This window comes from Pogonomyrmex barbatus, unplaced genomic scaffold (assembly GCF_055798465.1).
Source record: "Pogonomyrmex barbatus isolate J1 unplaced genomic scaffold, ASM5579846v1 scaffold7, whole genome shotgun sequence".
Taxonomy (NCBI): domain Eukaryota; kingdom Metazoa; phylum Arthropoda; class Insecta; order Hymenoptera; family Formicidae; genus Pogonomyrmex; species Pogonomyrmex barbatus.
In genome coordinates this window covers 1,050,322-1,073,356 of record NW_028297171.1, presented here as the reverse complement: position 1 = coordinate 1,073,356, position 23,035 = coordinate 1,050,322, and the positions used below count along the sequence as shown (strand labels likewise).

At 31.8% G+C, this 23,035-nt stretch overlaps 1 protein-coding gene and 5 pseudogenes across 7 annotated transcripts in view; 1 reads left to right on the top strand and 5 right to left on the bottom strand.

The window, feature by feature from the left end:
* The window catches only part of Wdr62 (WD repeat domain 62), a 249,240-nt gene extending 240,000 nt beyond the window's left edge, over positions 1 to 9,240 (bottom strand). For all 7 annotated transcript variants that reach the window (XR_016140837.1, XR_016140838.1, XR_016140839.1 and 4 more), the window contains exon 1: positions 9,068 to 9,240. The gene's annotated coding sequence lies outside the window, so the exon portion shown is untranslated. The remainder of the gene's footprint in view (positions 1 to 9,067) is intronic.
* Positions 9,241 to 10,137: 897 nt separating this feature from the next.
* On the top strand, positions 10,138 to 12,283 carry LOC148934851 (uncharacterized; annotated as a pseudogene).
* LOC105433772 (uncharacterized) lies at positions 12,228 to 18,802 on the bottom strand (annotated as a pseudogene).
* On the bottom strand, positions 15,648 to 20,183 carry LOC148934850 (uncharacterized; annotated as a pseudogene).
* Positions 20,058 to 22,190, bottom strand: LOC148934849 (uncharacterized; annotated as a pseudogene).
* Positions 22,191 to 22,262: 72 nt separating this feature from the next.
* LOC148934848 (uncharacterized) lies at positions 22,263 to 22,754 on the bottom strand (annotated as a pseudogene).
* Between the last annotated feature and the right edge of the window lie 281 nt (positions 22,755 to 23,035).

Sequence of the window (23,035 nt, the reverse complement as noted above, 5' to 3'; positions counted from 1 at the left end):
CATGCACGCGCACACACACACTCGCACGCACGCATCCAGAGAGAAGAGAGGGATTCAACTACTGGTAAACATAGAATGTTAGAATCTATATTTATGTGATACATCATTTCAAAAGTGAAGTTTATAAAAAAATAAGGGATTTTTTTTTAACGATTCTTTATTTGTTCTAAGTGACTCGCGACTTACAATATACAGATCGTTCCTTCTCTTGCTTACAAGAGAGATTCTAAAAATCGATCTAAATATTCTCATATGACTGAATATTCTAGCTAATTCATGACCAATTTTTCACTTTTTCCGTCTTGCAATATTCTTCTCGAAGATTACGAAAATAGCTGTAATTTCAAAAGATATCCATTTTTTTAGATCTTCTTATATATATATATATATATATATATATATATATATATATATATAGACGAATTTAATATGCGCTTTACGTGATATTAATAACCGAATTAATCTTTTTTGAAAATCTTACGTCATTGAAAAATAACATCTTGCAGTATGAATTATGGCTTCCAAAACGATTTAAGAAACCAATGCCAATTTTTATAAAATTTGGAAAAATCATCATACTCTCAAGTTTCGAGATTTTGAATTTTGAATTTATTCTGTTTTTTCCATATTTATGTGAGATAGCATTTTCAAAAAAAAGCTTATAAATTAGAAACGTTCTTCTTTATGTTCTTCTTTATATTGTAGCGTTGCATCAATGTTGCTGCGATATAATTTGTGCTGTATAAGTCTTTATAAGACGAGTTTTTATTTCATCTTATACTACAATACTTGCTTCAATATGTAGATTGAGATTCTTGCTTTTGCCTATAAAAGATCCTGAAAGTCATACTGAATATTCTTTATTTCATCCATTATTCTGTCCTTATTCAATTATTTAAAAAATCAAGAATGTAAGTCAAAGAATGTAAGTCATTAGTAGATTAGGTCTATTTAAAGATTTACGTAAAAATAATATGTTAATAGTATCTTTATAAGTGACGAAATCTATTTAATAAATCTAAATCTAATTTAATAATTTAAATCTATTTAATTCTGTGAATGCTCTTGAGAACATTAAATTGCTTGGCTGCGCGAGGCAATGACATAAGAGAAATAGTGATAGGTGGACCTCGTTAAAAATCGACCAAAAACTAAAAGACGTACCGAGTTCTGACTATATATATATATATATATATGTATATATATATCTACATTTTCTTCTTTTAAATAGAGATGCCATTTCAATATGTGTAACATTCTTTTCATATTTCATTCCTTTCAGTATCTCTCTAAGGAATTTGTATTGACTTTCTGTACTGTTTATTTATTAATATACTGAACTGTAAATATATAAATTTCTGAACATATTTAATTGATAATAACATCAATAATTAGGAAACATGGTAGTGTCTCGGATGTCAAATCAACCAAGAACATTATCGTGTGATTTCATGCGAGTCGGCAAAATGCGAGCACCCGAAATTATCAGATCTCAATAACAGCTAAAATCTAATCGATCAAGTTCTAAGTAGGCTTCGATAGTTTGAGTTTCGACTTGCTTAATAAAAATATTTTTATTTTTCTTCTACGTGCTCTACGAACGGGGCTATTGCTACGCAAAGTCCAATTTGGAAATTTTTACTTTAAGAAATGTCATTGTCGTCGCCTTTGTATGGCTACAATGTCTGTCGCGAGATGTCATTATTAGTCTTATCGACCCAGTGAATCATCAGACTGATAAGTAAGGGTCATTGTAGAACCTAGCGAATCAATGTTTGCTGGGTCCTGCAGTGATTCTGATTTATCGGTCTGATTTATCAGATTGATAATGTAATAAATACGCGTGCATCGAAACGGACACATTAGCAATATATCTAATAAACACACTAATTCTTTTTATTTGTTCTATCTTTTTTCTCTCTTTCTTTAATTTAGAAAGAAATGCATAAATTATATTATATCTTATATTATATCATTATATTGTTTGCTCATACCGACTTTTGTATCTATATAAACATATATTTTGTAATCTCAAACTACTGTCTTTGCTCCTTATGTCATGATTCTGCTTGACTGATTATTAATAAATACGCATAACGAGAATAAGAAAGTAGAAAACGAAAGAATAAGCAAGATAGTATGCTTGTTGCTCTTTTTTCCGCCGATTGGCGGTCAACGGTGTCGTTGAGTTCCGCGGCGCGTTTGACAATTAGCGTTTGATAATTTGTTTTGGAGTGTAAGTGACTGATGTTTATGCGCCATAATCTGTTATGTTGCAAGTAGGTTCTAAGGAGCAATATAAATATTGTCATTTTGATATTGTCCTTTTACGTGCAAGTTTGTGCTTTTTCCCAAAAATCAAAGCTGGAAATGTTCAGATATTATGGTCTGTACAGATTGTTGTGCAACCCTTAATCATATTATGATATATGTGTTCAAACAAATATATTTAATAATATATATCAAAAAATATATTTAATAATTATTAATAAAACTGAATCATCTTGTCAATAAAATTGTATTAATAAAAGTATAAAAAAACATATTAATAAAACTGAATTATCTTTTCAATGAAATTATATTATTACATGTATCATACATTTTCAGGATATTCAGAAAAAAATTGTAAAGCAATATCCTGAAATATTTCATCAAATTTTAAGCAAATTAAGGAAAAATATTAAAAATTAAAAAGCACAAACATATACATACGTAAAAGTACAATACGATGAGAAATATATGCATTCAAAATGACAGTACTCATTTTGCTTCTTAGAACTTATCTACAAGATAATAGATTATGGCGCATAAACACATCTGTTAAACTAACACCCCCCCCCCCAAAAACCGAAAAAATATATATGCCCAAATTAAGTGCTATTTATATGTTAATTATGCTCTAGTCCCGATTTTTGTGCCCGCGCGGTTTAGCAGAAAATGAGAATTGAAAATGGGAGTGCTGACTTAACGAAAGTTCAACGAAGATTCAATTTTTGTGCTCCTCCCCTATGACTAATAAACCACTCCAAACATTAGCATTATCCCAACAAAACAAGAGTAAAATAAAGATATTAAATATAAAGATAGCGAATCGGCTCTTGGCTTAAAATGTTTCTCTATTTATGTATTCTCAAAATATGCAAGAGCCAATTTTTGTGCTCCTCCCCTGTGATTAATAAATCATCCTGAACATTAGCACCGCCCCAACAAATAAGAGTAAAGCACCAATAAAAATAAAGAAAACAAATCGATTCTAGGCTTAAAATGTTCTTTTATTTATGTGCTCTCAAAATGCAAAATGCAACAACGAATTGTTCTGCTTATCCCCTATGACTTACAACCCTCCCGTGAAGTTAGCATCGCACATACACATACGAGTAAAGTACCAGTTAAAATACAAATAACGATCTGTTATATTAAAATATTCCTCTATTTATGTGCTCTCAAAACATGCAGGGCTCAATTTTTGTGCTCGTCTCCTATGACTCATAAATCAACCTGAACGTTAGTACCAAACGAACAATAGTAAAGTATCTATTAAAATAAAGAAAGCACGGTTCTAGGCTTAAAGTGTTCTTCTATTTATGTGTTTTCAAAATATGCGAAATCAAATTTTCGTGCTCATCACCTATGACTTGTGCTCATGCCATATGAAAAAGTTAAGAAAACATCGAAACTTCATTCCTAACATATCATTGAAATTGCACGAAAAAACCATAAATAGAGAAACATTTTAAACCTATAACCAACTACTGTGTAATTTAACTGGTACTTTATTCTTATACGTATGTGCAGTTCTGACATTCGGGGAGGTTTCTTAGTTATAGGGGATGAGCACAAAAATCGAGTCTTGCATATTTTAAGAATACATAAATAAACATTGAAAGTCTAGAACCAATTCGCTATCTCTATTTTTACTGGTACTTTACTTTTATGCGTATGTGCGGTGCTAACGTTCGGGGTGGTTCATTAGTTATAGGAGATAAGCACAAAGATTGGGTCTCGCATATTTTGGGAGCACATAAATAGAAAAATATTTTAAGCCTAGAACTAATTCGCCATCTGTATTCTAATTGATACTTTATTCTTGTACAGTTGACACGTATATTATTTTTTGGCCTACATCTTGTAAACTATTAGAGAGGGGCCAATTATTTTTATAGCGTTTAGAAGCACATAAATAGCACATAATTCTGAGCTATTAACTTTTTAACTTGTGTGTAATTTTAATAGGGGGGAAGGAGCTAACTTTCGTTAAGCCAGCACTCCCATTTTCAATTTCCATTTCCCGCGAAACCGCACGAGCACAAAAATCGGGACTAGAACGGCACATAAATAGCATTTAATTTGGATATATATATTTTTTCAATTTTTTTGTGGGGAGGTGCTGGCTTTAGCAAAAGTGACATAACTTACATCACTTACATTCCGAAACGAAGTATCAGCAATTGTCAAACTCGCCGAAACACAACGATATCGTCAACCGCCAATCGGACACGGAAAAAAGACAAGTATGCTACTTCGCTTGTTCTTTCGTTCTCCTATTTACTCTCGTTGTGCGTATTATAGAAAAAAAATGTCAAATAAAAGATGCGCTTTTCGAATATAGAAAGATGGTTAATATTACAAAATGTCTGATATCAAACAACTATAAAATTTTCTTTTTACAAAAAAATAAATAAAGGGTGTCAAGTATAATAAGATCTCATTACCTCGAAAGTTAAATGTACAATTGCTTTAAAAAATGTATTTTATTTAATTTTGTTATATGTAACTAAAATTGAGTTAGATATGGCAATTTCGTAATATGATTTTTTTTAAGTAGAAAAACTACCATTTAGATTAGAATAAAAAGACTTTTTAATGGAGATACAAAAAAACATACTTAAGTTATATTTTTTTACATATTTAGGTTATATTTTTTTAAATAAAAAATATTACTAGTGTTATCTTTTAATTTGGTCCGATAAATCCTTGGGTACTCGCAAATCCCCGGCTCACATTAAGGAGTATTGTTATGGTAAAATTTTCAAAAAATCGAAAAAAAAATTTTTTCTTTTGCTTAAACTTCTTTATTATCACAAAAAAGTAAGTAGCAATTGAATTTATAACAAAAAAATTTTTTAACTGAGTTAGAGCGTTTTTTAACTGAATTATATCGTAAGAAACTCTATGGCACTGCTAAGCGTTTCGGAGCGCGCCGCAGCGCGAGATTAGACATTTCAGCTCTTCAAGTAAAAAGACACTAATCATCGAATGCTAACTTCATAAAAAAGTTGTACTTAATCTCCTTTATAGAAATACAATATTAGAGCAGTGTAATCGTTGAAGTGACACTGTTCGTAGGCTTTATTTTGTATTCGAAATTTAACAATTTTTTTGCTTTCCATTTCCAGAAATGAAATTTGAGCTGGGCTTTGGGCCACGCTGTACTACAAACTTTCAGCAAATGAAAAGTCACGGCACGAGAAATGGCCCACCCGGTGCCGACTCATGGTGTACTACATGGCAGAAAGCGAAAGCAACTAATATACTCGATGTTTATGATCATAAGTCAGCTCTCAATATTGATGTTTTTAAGGCTATAGAGCCAATTTATGAAAAATTAAGCAGGGATGAACTTCTTACTCGCTGTTTAGGAGGCTACATTCAAAATAGCAATGAAAGTTTCAATACGACTGTATGGAGTCTGGCACCGAAAAGCACTTCGATCTTATTATTTTTTTGAAAAAAATTTCAGTTAATAATTTAAGTTTCAGTTAATAATTTAAAAATTTCAGTTAATAATTTAAGTTTCAGTTAATAATTTAAAAATTTCAGTTAATAATAAGTTAGTAATTCAATAAAATATTGAAATTTTTATAAAAACACTTTTTTATCCCCTTAAATAATAATTATATCATCAAAATAATATTTAATTTACTTTCATGTTGGAGCCTTTCTTTTAGAAAGATTTCATTTAGATAGAATCTCATTTTGGGGACTCGCCTTCAAAAAAAAATTCAGTGAAAATTTCAGAAAAATTGTCGATAATCTCATAATATTGTATCTTTTATTTTATCTTGTATGGTTTTTATCTACGAAAAATGAAATTTCGCCGCACCTTTCTGGTGGTGATGCCACGTTCTGCTCGAGTTATTCTAAAAGATTTTTCATATCATCGAATGATTATAAAATAATTATAAAATAATGATGAAATAATTATTTTATCAAACGATCGTTTTTTTGTTTTTGTTGAATATATTAACTTTATTGCAGTATATATTTCTTTAAATATAATTAAAATTAATTAAATATAATTAATTGTACTTGTGAAAAAATATTTATTTTTGTAAATACTCATTATTTTTATAACTTTAAAGACTTCTGTGAATCTGGCACCCGACTTTTAAAAAATTAACTTTTTTATATGGAAACAGTTAGTATTTTGTTTGTAGTAACAATAATTTCGTTTGTAATTCAATCCATTAAAAGATATCAAAATTTAAAAAAATGATTTGCACTCGATATTAAGATATTTTAAATCCGCTTGCGCAGTCTTTTTTACAATCGTTTGTAGTTGTTTGTAGTGCTTTTCGTTTCGTTTGTAGTCGAACCGTTCAAAAGTTATAACAATTTAAACAAATGATCAAGAATAAAATTTGCCATTTTTTAGGATAGCGCAAATCTGCTTGCACAGTGTTTTTGGAATCGATTGTAGTTGTTTGTAATGCTTTTCGTTTCGTTTATGGACGAACTATTCGAAAGTTACAACAATTTAAACAAATGGCCAAGAGTGAACTTTCTTATTTTTTAAGATAGCGCAAATCTGTTTGCGCTGTCTTTTTTAGAATCGTTTGTAGTTGTTTGTAGTACTTTTCATTTCATTTGTAGTCAAACTGTTCAAAAGTTATGACAATTTAAACAAATGGCCAAGAGTGAACTTTGTCATTTTTTAAGATAGAGCAAATTTGTTTGCGCAGTCTTTTTTTAGAATCGTTTATAGTTGTTTGTAGTTGCTTTTCGTTTCATCTGTAGTCGATCGTGCGCTATCACTAAAAAGAGATAAAGTTCACTCTTGGTCATTTGTTTAAAATGTTATAACTTTTGAACGGTTTGACTACAAACAAAACGAAAAGCACTACAAACAACTACAAACAATTCTGAAAAAGACTGCGCAAGCGGATTTAAAATATCTTAATGTCGGGTGCAAGTCATTTTTTTAAATTTTGATATCTTTTAATGGATTGACTACAAACAAAATTATTGTTACTACAAATAACTACAAACAATATACTAATTGTTTCCATATAAAAAAGTTAATTTTTCGAAAATCGGATGCTAGGTTCACAGAGAAATTTTAAAGATATGGATTTAAACAAATATTTATTAAAATTATTAAAATATTAGTCTTAAAATTAAAAGATTTGGACTCAGAAGTTTAAAAAGTCATTTAATATATATTTTAATAACTATTACACTGTAATATGTTAAACCCGAATTTGATTCAAGTAAATTCTTCAAAAAGTCATTTTTTAATGCTTTAGTTTACTAATCAAATTAAAAAGTTTTATATCATAAACATTATTTACTCAAGTGAAAATTTTAGTAAATATATTAATATATCTAATTTTAGTAAATATATTATCTAAAATTAAGAAAATTTTTTTCAGTGTGCGTTATATTTATACAAATAAAATTTATTCAAGCTACATTTTATATAAAAAAATATGTAATTGCATTTTGAGAGATAATTGGAGAGATTTAAAGATATTATAAAATTAACTAATATTAATTAAGAATAATGTAACCATATACAGCATGTAATATTTTACTATGTGTGATCAAATATATTCACTATAGTAAACATAGAAAACATCTGTAATTTGAATTATCATCTATAGCATCTATGCATTCACTGTCTACACTGTCTTTCGTAATATTAGCTTAAAGAAACATGGTTTATATATAAAATATAATTTAAAAATATTTAGTACATAATTTAAAATAAAAAATATTAACAAAAATATTAACAAAAGAAAGAAATATATTACAATGTTATTGTTCAAATTATTCGTTTTTCTTAAAATAATAATTTTATTAATAATTTTGCTGTGGTACATTAAGGATTTTTATAGAAATATATTTAAAAAAAAAAATTTAACTTTAACATCATGTTTTAGTATAGAATTATACTATATTATATTTATTGAATGTATTTAATATAAAAGTACAATAAAAAAATTCTATATAATGCATATACATAATTTTAGTATGACTTAATTTTAATATAACATTGCAAAATTATTATTAAAAAAAACAAATAATTTGAATAATATTATTGATACTTCTTCTCTAATTATGCCATATTTAAAAGATTTTATTGATATATTAAACAACATTATTTTGTGCAATAGCCTTTCACATACTTTGTATCTTTCTTTAATCCTTTTTGAAAAAGATAATTTTTTAATAATATCATTTATCAAATAATTGGTTTCCTTCTAATAATTTTAAGTGATATAAAAATTAAGTGATATAAAAAGATATTAAAACTAAATATTAATACTTGTATCTAATTTGACACCAGAACTGGCTTGCTTATTTTGTCATTTTGATGATCGCGATTTTAAATTTATATTTATCAAATTGTCAAAAAATGTCACTAACAAACAATTGTTAATGCATTGTTTAAGAATGTGATTTTTGTAAACATGTACATAATTTTTAATATCAAATTTAAAATTACTTTTAATAATCCTGCATTGAAATTCATTTTTTCACGAAATCGCTTGCGAAATCCTATTTATTCATCATATATGTTCCTGATCGAATAAGCATTTATTTCGTTATAGGAATGATAGGAGCAAGCATCTACGATGCAATCGAATGCTTCAAAAACTTGAAACATACGATGAGAGCATGAGATATATGCAATCGATAATTGCAAATGTAGATTTGAACGATGAAATAAGACAGAAAAAGAAGAAGGAAAGATACGTGCAAATGTCATCCGATGTAGAACATTAAGGAGCCGCTCTTTTCGAGGTTACGTTTCATAATGATTGTTGCAATAAATATTACTCACCTACTGGTTTCTTGCAATATGCAATTACCCAGCTCTGTAATATTAATCCGGAAGACGAAATTGCGGAAAAGAAACTGACAAAATCGGAAGGAATTTAACGACACAACGACACGATACAACCACGTACACAGATCACAAAACAGACTAAGCTAACCTACCATATCTCACCAACCTATTCTCATCCGCTACAAATACTTCGTAGAAATTACCGCTGCTGCCATCTACAATGAATAATACCGTAAATCGCAGCGGCGCTTTTGAATGATTGAATGCTTTTTAAAGTCACTAGATTGATTGAAGGTACCGCATTTCATAAGTCCCGATCTACAATAGTCATAAGCCTTAAGCCATAAGAAATGGACGAATCATAGCCGAAAAATAGGAAAATAATCGACTATGATTGGTCAATTTCTTATGGCTTAAGGCTTAATCACTTATTGTAAACCGGTACTAAGGACCTATCTAGCAAACTTGTACAGCAGGGGTGCGTTCAGAAATAACACTCAAGTTCACCCAGGTTGTTTTATCCTTGTTTAATATTCGATGAAAAACAATGAATAATACCGCAGCGGTAAACACGGATAATGATACACCCAGTGTTTCTGAACTCAGTCCAGCTGAGCATAATCATGGTGGAAGGAATACATGGTGTGTGCAGTTTGACCAAATCACGTCCACTTTTGCTCTGAGGATAACGTCCCATGAATGCGGAACATGCGCAATGCGAAATTGGCGGAACGCTCGTGATCTAATCAGTGTTACGTTCATTCCGCCGATTTCTATTCTGCAAATTTCTATTTTATCCGCAATACGCATCGGTTACTTGTGTATGTGTATGATAGTGTCGGTCCATAATAGGTGATTTAAGCTTTAAGAAGTAAGAAATTGACCAATCATAGTCGATTATTCTTTTCATATTCGATTATAATTGGTCAATTTCTTACTTCTTAAAGGTTAAATCATCTATTGTGAACCGACACATATGTTTTACGAGGGCAAGTTCGTTAAGTTGTCAAAATGAAGAATGAAATGGAAATGAATTTTAGAAAAGAAGATGAATAGATCCAAAAATGGCAAATATTCAACAGAAATTTGTAAGAACAGAAAATATTAATAAAAACTATTAAAATTATCAGAATTTTTAATAATAAATATATTATCCCAAATTTTAATCCCAAAATTTTGATTTGTTGAAACATTCTTGCTTTCACCCATTCAGTGAGGATTGTCATCGTCTAAATATAGATGAAAATTTGGTAGTTATTGTCAGTAAGTATTATTAAAATTAAGAAAATATATCCTTTGATAAAACATGTCACTAATTATCCACTGAAAAATGATTTGTCTTATCTAACAATAGTATAAAGTAGATTGGGTTTCATGTGTTTGCTAATGTTATTGTCGCTCTATGTTATAGCATCTCTCGTAGATGAGGATGATCCATTGTCAGCAGTCAGATAACAATTTGCAAGAATTTGACTCTGATGAGTTATTGATATATTATGTATCCCAAAAAAAGCGTTATTTGATCATCGAATAGCAGTAAGCAATAGAAGCACTTTAAAAAAAAATGCCCTTTGGCAAGAAGTGTGTAACTCATTGGGAGGTTCAAATATTTTAGTCATGATTATTATGCTGATGATGATTATGCTTGTTTTATGTATTCACTCATATCCTCAGATAACCAAATATGGATATAGCATATTGAGCGAACTAATGCATTGCATATGTTGTTATATATTTGCCATATATTTGAAATAGAACATCGAAATAGGACACGTAACGAATACAACAATATCTGTTATGGATGCAATCAGTTGACGAAATTTTAAAAGCAAACCAGATAACAAAATGCGCGCACGTCGTGCAGCTATCCGCACAGCTTGCGCTGGATAACACTCGTTTGATCACTAGCCACTCACAGGAGCCGGCGCTTAGAATTTTTCCACTGTTCAAGCGCTGTGAATGGCTAGTCAATCGGGACGTGGTCAAACAGGTATCACCCGCTTGCGCTCACGACAGATGCGTCTCATCATATGAGACTCATATTGCTCGCACTCATGAGTGTCGCACGCGTGCGGATGATATGAGTTCAAATGAGATTCCAAACATTGCTCGCATGCATGAATGGGGCCCGTTTGATCACGTTGCAATTTACCAGCCATTCATAGCGTTTGAACAGAGGAACCTCTAGGCACCGGCCGTTGTGAGTAGCTGTGATCAATCGCAACGTGACGCTCAAACGAGACGCTCCCGCATTAGTGAACAATAAAAGCATGTGAAAAAATGTAACAAAAATGCGTAATGGTTGGAATTTTTTACGATATTTTATAAATCTGTAAATCAAATAGTTTTGCATGTAAAAAATCTACAGTAAACTGCAAAGTGCTTCAACCTATATTGAGAACTATACACAAAGCGTGAAAATGTTAGTAATTCGTTAGAATGTAGCTATCTAAATTGAACAAAAAAAACATATTACCATGGAAGATATTTTAATAAAAAAATATGTAAGAATTAGACGACGACGTAAGCGGTCATGAAAGAGATTCGGAATATAAACAGTTAACAGAGAGGAGCCAAATATTTGAAAAGAAACAATAAAACGTATACGTAGAAACTGAGAAAATAAACATATTGTATATATAAAATATCAATATATTTTTATCAATATATTTTTTTATATAAACTCAATATATCTGCAATTTATCTGCACTTAATTTATCTGTAAAAATATATAACAAGTGTCTGACTGTAGCAATTCCATGTGTCCCTGTTGGATTAATCTTTGGTATCGGATTCAATGATAGATTCTGATTCGTCTCAAACTCAGCAATTACTTATCTCATTTTCTTGCGATATCGTTGCTTTAAAAAATGCCTCCAGCATTTCTGCTTAAATTCTATCTTATTTTTAGGATCTTTAAAAAGCGAGTATTTCTGTGCTGCAACTGAAAAAAGAAAATGAACTATATAGTATCAGTTACATGAGTAAATAAATTTATAAACATGTTAAAAATCAATGAAAGATGTGTTTTATGTAATGTGTATGTATATGCGTGTGCGTGCGCGTGCGTGTATGTGAATGTGTGATTAACATAATTGTATTATAAATGAATATAAATAATTAGTATATATTAATAATTGTAATTATAAAATATCTAACTGTATAATAAATTAGACATTTTTGTGTTGTCAAACTTCTCAGTTTCCTATTGAAGTGATTAACTAATTTGTCAGTCATTATGTGTTTTAGAGATGTATGCAAAATTCTCTCAATTTCACATCTCCCAAAGATTGTAAATAATGACACTGAAACAAAAATAAGATATATTATTAATTATATCATTTTTGAATGCTATACCCAATTAATATTCCAGTAACATATATATACGGATACATATTAAATTGTACAATGTAATGAATTTACAAATTTACCCACCAATTTATTGCGTTCATTTATTTTGGTCTCACTCTCAAGGTAAAAAAGTTTTCCAATGATTTCAATGGAAAGCCATCGAGAGGCTCGTAAAACGTTTTAGAGATCTCGTCTGTACCCACTGACAATTTTTCTAAGATTTTTTTTATTTGCAAAATTATTGTTCTGTGTGCTTCAAGTAAGGTTTCCAGTATCCTATAAAATACAAGTATATATAATTAGATAATATAAAATATAAAATATTATTGTAGCTTTTAGACTATTAAATTTTTATAATTGCAAATTTTATTGCAAAGAATGGTATTATTTTCATTTAATGTTTATATTATATTTATATTATATTTATTTAATTAAGAAATCACTTTTTAAAAATTTGTTATTTGAACAAAATTATGTAAGATATATCACATATTGCAGATAATATCACTATAATAGTATATCATACTATCATGAGTGAGTAGTTGAAAATGTTTTTATAAAACTCATGTTACATATTTTCTCGCAACAAAGTTAGAAAAGAAATGACAATTAATTAAGAAAAATAAAATTCGTGTTTCTCCTACCCGTAAAATGTATATAGATATAAAAAAATCTCAATTACTTTACTGTTTAGCATTGAGAATAAAAACATTACCACGTCTGTTGAAGAGGTTTTAAATGTTGAAGAGTAAATTCTAGAACAAAAATCTAATATGAATTATTGAACTTATAAAATTACATGTAATTTTTGTTCTAGAACATATGGAACGTCACAATACAATAAGGCAAACAATTTTTATAGTCGACAATAAATTAATTTTGAAATTTCTTTTCACACAGAAGAGTCAATTTATTCGATTAATATCCGAAATATTTCAACAAGTTACTTACTTAAATTTTTCAAGTATACGAGGATAGTCTGAAAAGTTTTGAGCCTAACATAGAAACAAGTATTTTTCGGTCAAATATAGTTTTATTTTTCAACATAATCTCCTTTTAAGTCGATACACTTTTCCCATCGATACTCTAACCTCTTTAACCCCTCCAAATAGTAGTTGGCGTCTTGCTCCGCAAAATAGGCGTTTTTACGTATGCGATGACCTCCTCGTTCGATGAAAATCTCTGTCCTCCAAGCGAAAACTTTAAGCTTAGGAAACAGGAAAAAGTCGCTGGGGACCAGATCTGATGAATACGCTGGGTGGTCAACCAATTCGAAGTGCAGTTCGTGAATTTTGGCCATGGCGATCGCCGAAGTGTGAGCAGGTGCGTTGTCTTGATGGAACAACATTTTCTTCTTCTTCAAATGCGACCGTTTTTTTGCAATTTCTGCCTTCAGCTTATCAAGTAATGATGCGTAATACTGCTCCCATTATTGTTTTACCTTTTTCAAGATAGTCGATACACACAATTCCGTGACTATCCCAAAAAATAGTCGTCATTACCTTCCCAGCTGATGGAACCGTCTTTACCTTTTTCGGAGCAGGTTCACCCTTTGCAGTCCACTGTTTTGACTGTTCTTTTGTCTCTGAAATGTAGTAGTGGATCCAAGTTTCATCTACAGTTATAAATCGACGCAAAAAATCTGACTCGTTTCGCTTGAACCGCTCCAACAGGGCTTGGAAATGTTCATTCGAATTCGTTTTTGATCCAAAATGAACAAGCGTGGCACTCAACGCGCAGATAGCTTGCGCATATCCAATTCTTCAGTCAATATATGACAAACGCGTTCTTTCGATATGCCCATAGCCTCTGTTATCTCTCTAACCTTGATTCGACGGTCATCTAGTATCATTTGGTGAACATTTTCGATGTTATCAGCGGTGGTCGCAGTTTTTCGCCGTCCCGAACGCTCATCATCAGCCAAGCTGATGATGATATGACCACGTTTAAATTTAGCTGCCCATCTTTTTACGGTGGCAAATGATGGGGCAGAGTCCCCGTAAACAACGTCCAACTTGATTTTAATTTGTGCAAGCGTATTGTCTTTCAAATGTAAGAATTTAATCACGGCACAATATTTAATTTTTTCCATTTTTACAAAAACACTGACATCGACTAACATAAACGATTGTCAAACAACAACTGAGCGTCCAAAATGGCTGAAATTTTCACAAAAGTCTTTCAAAGCATATACTATTGTAGTACTAGAATGATTTTGACGAGTAACGTCATCTTCATGTTAAGGCTCAAAACTTTTCAGACTATCCTCGTATCATGGCACTTAATACACTTGTTGTCATGCATATGCGTATGATGACCGAAGGAAGTGCCATGCTTTTCAGGCTTTCTCTTGTATTCGGCACATTCGTGCTATATATATATATATTTCCTTCTGACAGCATAACAGAAAAAGGTGAACTTCCACACTTTATTCTGATATAATTTGAAAGATATCTATTAGATTCGGAAAAAATTAACGGAGACCGACTGGATTTGAACTCGGGATCCCTCGTCTATCAATCCGACACTTAGTCTGCACGACCACGACGGCTCCTCTCTGTTAGTGTTTATATTCCGAATCTCTTTTATGACCGCTTACGGTCGTCTAATTCTTACAGTTCGGCCATTCTGGCCTATTACATTCGTCCCGAATGTACCGAGTCTTCCTCTATCGGATTTTTATCCGAAACTTGGAGCTTCTGCTCCCGACTTTCGATCACTTTCTTGAACGACCGACACGACTCCTTTGGAGTACTACTCCGCGACTTTTTTTCCCGTTCATTTCTCTTGAACGACCGACACGACTTTGGAGTACTACCCCCGACTTTTTCCGTTCACTCCTGAACGATCGACTTGTCAGGTAACATAGGTTGAATCTTCTCTGAGGTAACATAGGCTGAATCCCACTTCTGAGATTGAAAGATATCTATTAGATTCGGAAAAAATTAACGGAGACCGACTGGATTTGAACTCGGGATCCCTCGTCTACCAATCCGACACTTAGTCTGCACGACCACGACGGCTCCTCTCTGTTAGTGTTTATATTCCGAATCTCTTTTATGACCGCTTACGGTCGTCTAATTCTTACAAATTATTATCAAGGGAATTTCGAGACGTGAGGGAAACTGTAGATGTCTGGTTTTTATCATTAGTAATTGTTTCATTTCTATTAAATAGAAAATAACAAATAAACGTATTGAAAGATATCTATTAGATTCGGAAAAAATTAACGGAGACCGACTGGATTTGAACTCGGGATCCCTCGTCTATCAATCCGACACTTAGTCTGCACGACCACGACGGCTCCTCTCTGTTAGTGTTTATATTCCGAATCTCTTTCATGACCGCTTACGATCGTCTAATTCTTACAGTTCGGCCATTCTGGTATTACATTCGTCCCGAATGTACCGAGTCTTCCTCTATCGGATTTTTATCCGAAACTTGGAGCTTCTGCTCCCGACTTTCGATCACTTTCTTGAACGACCGACACGACTCCTTTGGAGTACTACTCCACGACTTTTTTCCCGTTCATTTCTCTTGAACGACCGACAACGACTTTGGAGTACTACCCCCGACTTTTTCCGTTCACTCCTGAACGATCGACTTGTCAGGTAACATAGGCTGAATCTTCTCTGAGGTAACATAGGCTGAATCCCACTTCTGAGATTGAAAGATATCTATTAGATTCGGAAAAAATTAACGGAGACCGACTGGATTTGAACTCGGGATCCCTCGTCTACCAATCCGACACTTAGTCTGCACGACCACGACGGCTCCTCTCTGTTAGTGTTTATATTCCGAATCTCTTTCATGACCGCTTACGGTCGTCTAATTCTTACAGTATGTAATAAAATAAAATATTATACAGGGTGTCTCACAATCACCGTACAATATTTTAATAGTGTATTCTAGAGATAAAATAGAAAAAAAAATCCTTGTACGAAAATGTTGAGGTTACAATTGTTTTCGAATTATAACCGATTAAAGATAAACAGTCATATCGCGAAGTCGCGCGCTTGGGTTTGTTACACAAACTCGCGCATCGATCTGTTATCCGCAGACAGCATATAACATTGAAAAAATGTTGATGAGACGTTGTAATGTTTCATATAGATGTACGAATGTTTTTTTTTAAATCTAATCTGTGTTGGTTTTTCAACATTGATTGTAAAATGTTGCTACAACATTGAATATGCATATATGTATGTACATAAATATTTATTAAAATTTTTTTCTGAAATCAAATAAAAAAGGTTGCCAATTTATTAAATTTTCATTGAAATTTTTTTACATCAAAAACAACATGGCCTCAATAAACAGAGCGACACGGATCTTTTACCTGACAATTATCTACCTGTCCTTAACCAGTTATCCTCGATTTAACTCTTTTTTTCCTCCTCTTCCTATTGTTCCATCTCCACCACACACATTTTTTCTCTTTCCATTTCTCCTATTCCTTTTCTTGTCTCCTTTCTTCAATCCTGTATCGGTTTGTTTTACACATCTTTCTGACAACAGTAATGATTACTATTTGATACAAACTATTCGACTTTTCGCTCATGGATATTTATTCACTCATTTTTATAGACATAATGACTTTATAATTTTACAATTCAACATAATAATTTTTATTTTTTATTTATTTATTTCTTATTTAATTTTATTTTTTTTATTTTTTTAATGTTTATTTCTTATTTATTTTTATTTTTATTCTTTTTATTATTTTCCTAACCACCGACTTTTTAGTTTTTGACTATTTGTGATTTTCTTTTTATCTGACTAATTTTAATACGTTTTTAACGGTTTGTGTGATTTAACACTTTAATTGATTTTTATATTATTTAGACACCACTAAGGAATATCTTTGGGCATTTGTCTGACCTGATCTTTATCATGTTTCTACCTGTTGAGAGCAAGTGACTGAAGACTTTTTTATTTGTCTTTTTGATTGATTTTATGTAAGTCCAATAGCAATTTTCAATAGCAATCTCATTTTAATGCAACACAAATTTGTTTTAAGATTTATATATTCTATGTTTTCCCTCAGATGTTACTTAAGATAACTTAATACAGGTCGAAATGTTTAATGTTGTTACTTCAATAAACAAAAATTTTTCAAGCAAGAAGATTCGGCTTAGTTTATATGTTATTATCTCTTATTTTTCTCATTTATATTAAATTATGTTTTATTTTGCTATATTATCATAATTTCATATATAAATTAGTAATAATAGGCAATTTAAAATTGCATTATAAAAGTAAAATATACGTAAAATCGTGGAAGAGTAGTGGCAAAAACCTAAAATCTACGTCATATTGGTATCAATGTTCCATCAACATAGATTTAACGTTGAAACAATTTTGTGTCAATGTCCATCAGACGTAGACATTATAAGTATAAATCAACATCCGCGGACATTTTTACATTGCAATAACGTTTATGCAACATTGATTCAGTGTTGATCAACATTGATTCAACATCAGCATAGTTGCAACTCAACGTTTCTAAAACGTTGATTCAATGTTAATGTGTTGTATGGGATCTGTTATTGATTTTCACTTAATAATTTTTAGCAGCGGATTATTAATAGCATTATGAATTCTATTATTAATTTTTATTATAATAATCTAATTAATAACTTATTATAATAATCTAATTTTATATTTGAGAATCAAGATTTTTTTGCATTTTTGACAAAAAAGAGCCTGAGCGCGCGAATTCTACGCGATATTATTAATTATCTTTGATCGGTTATAATTCGAAAATTATTGTAGCAACATTTTCATAGCAACATAAAGATCCTTTTTTCTACTTTGTCTCTAGAATACACTATTGAAATATTATATGGTGGTTGTGAGACACTCTGTATATACTCAATATATAATATATATTCATAAATTATTTATTGTTACTAATTTACATTTATATTACACGTAGCTTATAAAGTTTCGAATTTTTAAATTGATACTTTATATTCATATAAAGTAATGTTGAATTTGGAGCGATAAAATTGAAATTGTTATTAATGAAGAAAAACATATTTAGTTACTTATATTAACATTTACTTACAAATTTTCGTCTATGTGTATCGGATCAATGTTTATGTATTTCGATGTGCTTGGAAGATTTTTATTTTCCGGCGATGCATTAACAGTGTGGCGGTCCCCCGCTCACACAACTAATACCTAGCAGAAATATACACGAAAAAGAAAGGCGCCGTGGCCCGCATGGCGCAGTGGTAGCGCTCGAGACTCATACACCGGAGGACCTAGGTTCGAATCCCACCGCGGCCAACATCTTTTTTCCGTCACCAAAATTCTACATATCGTGGACAACGCTCCTCCAACACCAAGCCGCCACAACAGATTTTTGCTCATCCCTTTCTTTTACGAAAAGACGTAATCAGTCCAATTCTGCTTTCATATTTCTTTCATCCTTGAATTTTTTTCTTTGTTTAACCGTATCGTCAAAGGAAGTTGTCATTATACGTTTTGGACGCGTGACTACTCTGCCACTGGTAGTAGAAATTTATAAAATTTTCTTTTCTTTTAGTGCTTTGCTCATGTTCAAAGTTTGAATTTCGAAAATTCAATAGTGATAATGTTCAATCGTCTGCAAATATTTTTATTTCACAAAATTAATGATAATTTTTTCCTTATAAATATTGTTGTCGTTTTTGTTGTATTAGGTTTGTATGGTACAGTAAATTTTTACTATTTTAAATGTGAATATTACACCGAATGTTTATTTAGATGCTTTTATATATACATTTTAATTATTAGTAGAGCAGATAGTATAATTTTGTAGTTTCCAATAATTAATAATATATTATATACGATACAGAATATTTTTTAATATTAAGGATGTAAGGAGAGATGCAGATCCATTCATTTGCAACAATGCACTTTTTCTGGCCTTCTTCGTCGCTCCACATTCTGTACATCTTCCCTTTTACATTATTTAAATTGATTGCCTCGATTACATTTATAAAATTAGAGCAATGATACATTCCTACAAAACTGGATGTCACCCCAACATCATACATATTAATTTGTATATGAAATTTTTTAACAATAAACAAGGTATTCCCTTCAATTTGCACAATGTTCTTGATTACGCAAACTTCTAAATTATTAAGAAGACAGCAATTGTCATGGAAGTTGAAAAGGTGATTTTTCCAATTTGCAGTTTCTTAAATTGTCGGCAAAGACGGGCGGGAATATTTTCTGTTAGAGGACCCTCTGAATGAATTTTCGAACCACGAATTTCAATATTATTCTCGATGAGTGCAACAAGACGGTCATTCAATTCGGATATTCTTTTGTAATATTGCTGAGAGCGAGGTGCGACTTTCTAACATATTTGTGAAACTGGAGCATATTATTCTCGCAAAATGTACTAAACGTCTAAAGAATCCAATTGCCTAACATCGGCTACTATGTGTAAAAGGCCATGCACATTATATGAAAGATACTGCTCTTCATACAACTGCTCACACACATATACAGTGATATAGGTTTCTAAAGCTTCTTGGCACACAATATAATAGTAAAAGAAAATGATCATAAGTTTCTTCTCTAAAAATATTTTGTAGGACAGCCGGAGCAGTATACGAGGGTAGTCTGAAAAATTTCGAGCCTTAACATGAAGATGACGTTACTCGTCAAAATCATTCTAGTACTACAATAGTATATGCTTTGAAAGACTTTTGTGAAAATTTCAACCATTTTGGACACTCAATTGTTGTTTGACAGTCATTCGTGTCAGTCGCTGTCAGTGTTTTTATAAAAATGGAAAAAATTGAATATCGTGTCGTGATTAAATTCTTACATTTGAAAGGCAATACGCCTGCGGAAATTAAAATCGAATTGGACACTGTTTACGGGGACTTTGCCCCATCATTTGCCACCGTAAAAAGATGGGCAGCTGAATTTAAACGTGGTCGTACCAGCTTGGCTGATGATGAGCGTTCGGGACGGCCAAAAACTGCGACCATCGCTGATAACATCGAAAATGTTCACCAAATGATACTGGACGACCGTCGAATCAAGGTTAGAGAGATAGCAGAAGCTATAGGCATATCGAAAGAACGCGTTTGTCATATATTGACTGAAGAATTGGATATGCGCAAGCATCCGCGCGTTGGGTGCCGCGCTTGCTCACTTTGGACTAAAAACGAATTCGAATGAACATTTCCAAGGCCCTGTTGGAGCGGTTCAAGCGAAACGAGTCAGATTTTTTGCGTCGATTCATAACTGTAGATGAAACTTGGATCCACCACTACACTCCAGAGACAAAAGAACAGTCAAAACAGTGGACTGCAAAGTGAACCTGCTCCGAAAAAGGAATACGGTTCCATCAGCTGGGAAAGTAATGGCGACTGTTTTTTGGGATAGTCACGGAATTGTGTGTACTATGTGTCGACTACCTTGAAAAAGTAAAACAATAACGGGAGCGTTATTGTTAGATAGAGCGTATTAGGCATCATTACTTGATAAGCTGAAGGCAGAAATTGCAAAAAAACGGCCGCATTTGAAGAAGAAGAAAGTGCTATTCCATCAAGACAACGCACCTGCTCACATTTCGGCGGTCGTCATGGCCAAAATTCACGAACTGCACTTCGAATTGGTTGACCACCCATCGTATTCACCAGTCTGGCGACCCCAGCGACTTTTTCCTGTTTCCTAAGCTTAAAGTTTCGCTTGGAGAACAGAGATTTTCATTGAACGAGGAGGTCATCGCATACGTAAACGCCTATTTTGCGGAGCAAGATGCCAACTACTATTTGAAGGGGTTATAGAGGTTAGAGTATCGATGGGAAAAGTGTATCTACTTAAAAGAAGATTATGTTGAAAAATAAAACTATATTTGACTGAAAAAATACTTGTTTCTATGATAGACTCAAAACTGTTCAGACTACCTTCGTATAGGAGCAGTTGTCTCAATTCGGTATCTTTAAAGTGATGAAACATACTTAATTTATTCGAATGGCGATTAAATTCAATGGGATAATATAATTTCAATTTCATCATTCTCGAATCGAGAATATCCAATTTCTTCTTACTTAATTTTTGATGCCCATATTTTCCTTGAATATAAGTATGCAGAACTTTCTTAATATTTCCTATATATACGAGATGTATGGATTCGAAAGGAACTTGCGTGATTAGTCTTAATACAGGATGTAATGGACCTGAATGTAACTTTGGCCTTTATGATGATCTTCGTCTATCATATTATATATTTTTCATCTGTTCTTAATGGATGACGTATTCCTGGAAACATCATAATTCTACGAAAGCCTAATTCTTCACAACGATATCCTTCCACTTTGCATTTTGAGCATGCGTTTGGAAATGTATGTCCATAATGATTAAGGCAAATGCCCTTGCAGGTGCATCCGCAATGAAACATCGAGCATATTCATCGTCGATTACATATATGAATTCCACTTTCTTCTCTTATGTCAACAACTTCTTGAACAAATTGATCAAAAATTCGAAAACATTTGATGGTTTTTTTTTTGTCTTTAAATACACCTGCTATTATCGGCCTCTTATCCGTGGAATTAAAAATTCTGTATTGAATAGGCCAAAATTGATCTGTGCCACTATTATAAATTTGTGCGCCGTCAGTAGTGAAATCTATTTCCACATATTTCGGCAACATTTCATAAGGAATACTTTCCAATTTTTTCATAAGTGTAGATTTCAATCCCATATGTAGATATTCCCCTCCACATATTTGTTGAACATGTCTAGTAGCAACAACAGTGGGTGTTTGCAATAATGTTCTTGTGTCCTTAGAGAGATGAATCAGGTGAAAAGGGAGCTCATGTAAGGTTTTAAGGAGTATATTTCTTTGTTTATGGTTTAAATTTGCTTCTAAAAATGCATTTTTTATTCATTTTTTTGCACTCTTCATCAAATTAACACGGTTTTCTGCCACATCATCGTTTTCATTCTCTGAGGAACTCGATGTATTATTTTGTTCATCTACATTGTATCCATCATTTTCTTCATTATTTTCAGCATAGTCTTCTTCCTCTTTTTCTTCACCAGTGCTCTCATCGTATCCCACTTTTTTTTCAATGACTTCCATGTCGTTATCAATAGATTGTGCTTCATCATTTTGTAAGTCGTCTTCAAAGGCAGGTAGAGCAGGATGTTGTTTGGAATTAGTACAGGATCATTTTCTGAGACAGCATCTGAAATAGAATCATCATAATTCTGCAGATTCGGAATCTCTTAGACGACCTTGCCTTGCAGACAATCGCCTCCACTTGTGCCTCGCACTGAGATTAAGGAATGTTTTAAATTTCGTAGACATCGTCGCTAATTTGTGTCTGTGATTATAAAGTACTGACATGAAAGTTATGTGTGAATATGTAGCTCATTGTAATATTTTATTTGAATGAAACAAGTGCAAGCACGAACTCTGTCAGAACTGACAGTTAGAATTAATCTTGCAAAATTCATTCAATAACAGCACCACATGCAAATGCAAAATGTAACAAGCACATAAGTCACACAATATTTTTGAAAGAAAAAAAACTACTATAGTCAGATTCTTATTCGAATAAAAGAAAATTAATAAGAGTATTTAATTTG